The sequence below is a fragment of the Buceros rhinoceros genome, unplaced genomic scaffold (assembly GCF_000710305.1).
Source record: "Buceros rhinoceros silvestris isolate BGI_N320 unplaced genomic scaffold, ASM71030v1 scaffold43487, whole genome shotgun sequence".
NCBI lineage: Eukaryota > Metazoa > Chordata > Aves > Bucerotiformes > Bucerotidae > Buceros > Buceros rhinoceros.
In genome coordinates this window covers 10,115-12,081 of record NW_010422392.1, presented here as the reverse complement: position 1 = coordinate 12,081, position 1,967 = coordinate 10,115, and positions in this window count along the sequence as shown.

Here is a 1,967-nt window from a genome sequence, read left to right as displayed (position 1 = left end):
TCTTTCCCTCTCTTAGAAGCTGTGCTATCCTGTTGCTAGTGATCGGGGCAGGTGAGGGAAGGCTCAGAAGGGTCCTCCTTTCCTTTGTCCAGACTCTGATGTCCCTGTACTAAAACAGTTCTCTCTAGCAAGACAGAAAGGGGATTTTGCCGTATTTTTTAGTTAAAAGTGGGAGGGAACATGCCCCAGCTTCTCTCTGCAAGGCTTCCTTTGGTCTGTGGCAGTGAACAAGTGTCCTTCCAGTCCTACCTTAGGTTGTTTTTTTTTTAACACAGAGAATAAGACGGAGCCCAGGCAATGCAGAGACAGTGAAGAATGCTGGATTTATGCCTGCTCTTCCCCAGTAAACACCAGTTTATTATGGCTGCTGCAGCAGCCTCCCTCTCCCCATCTTAATTAAATCCCACAAATATTGGAACAATTTGTTCATTAAATGTAGAGACAGAAACGTAATACAACTCCATGTTTGAAACAAGCCAGAAAATTAAATTTTCATTTCCTTGGCAACAGTCACATCACCAGATTATTCACCCCTCAAGAAAGCCCTTCAATGATCAATTGTTCAGTTTTAAAGATGGTGTCACTAGAATTTCAGAAAACACAGGAGAACTTCCTCAGAACAGTTTCTGCTAGACCCATCTTTGCATTTGGAGGTCAACAGCTCTGGGGGGAGGGTTGTCATCCTCCTCGTGAAGTGAGAAAAGACAAGCCCTGGAGGAGGCTCTGCACTAGTGAGGAGGTGGCCGTTGGCCAGTACTCTTCGGAGTCTATTTACACAATATTCTCGTTTGAAGTCATTGTTCTCAGGTGCCCTTTTGACGACGCACGCTGCTGCCAGTCTTGTATCCTCTGCAGTTTAGTCAATCAGCTAGAGTGTGCTTGGCTGTAAACATGGGCTCCCAATTTCACGACCAGAGGAACTGGCGCTACTGTGAAACCACAACGTTTGACAGGCCTTTCTGAAGCTCAGCCGCTGCCCTGCTGGTGTCAGGCTCCCATCCTGATTCAAAAGAAAAACCAGTAACCGTGTCTTTCCCACATCTGCAGACGTTCAGCACAGAAAGCAGAAATAACTTTAAGAACATCACAACAGCAACCTGAAACTACTGAACAGTCAGCTCTTCTTAAGCATGTATTTTACGGTTCACTTCTACTACTGAGTATAATTAGATGCTGCTCAGAGTTGCCACTCTGTCTTCTGGGGTGGAGATCAAAATCCTAGAAGAAGCTTCCCAACTGCAAATTACACCGGTCCCTGGAGTCCAGAATCGCAGGCAAGAACACGCAGGCAGATCCGGCAGACTCAGCTCTACTAAATCATATGTGGGGTATTACTGAAGAGGTTTTCATTTACAAAAGAAATGTTGTTTAAGGTTGTAATGTGTCCCTCCCGCCCAGCAGCCGCCTTCACTGCGCTCAGCACGTTCTAAAATCTCACATCTGGGTTACAGTGACAGGAACACTGTGCATGAAGCTCTGGAATGGAGAAAACGCTTCACTGTCACCAGAAATTACTGTTCGTCCACTGACATCAAAATGTCTCTAGTTCATCCATTTCCAGTTCCAGACAGACCTTTTATTCACAGCAAACTCTAATGGTTTTCCGTTCTCAAAGCTGAGGTACATTTGCCTGGTTACTTCAAAACTTTCCCACTTAGTTTCTCTTTTTAAATCCCACTGGGTACAAATCCTTGTACGTTTAGTCGCGCCACGGAGCTGCACCTCCGGTCCCACGTATTCACCAGCAGTCGTCTGGCAGCTGCTGTTGAAGGCGCATGTGTCGCTGAACCCCCTTCCTGCCCCTGCATCTGTTAACGTGGCTTTTGATTTATACCCCGACCCATTTGCACCGGGCGAGAATCGGAAATACCAATGAATTTAGACTGAATATTAGAGGAGCCTGGAAAAATCATATTGCTTCAACTAGAATTTACTTCCTGAACCTGGTGTAAGGGAAATAAATGTGG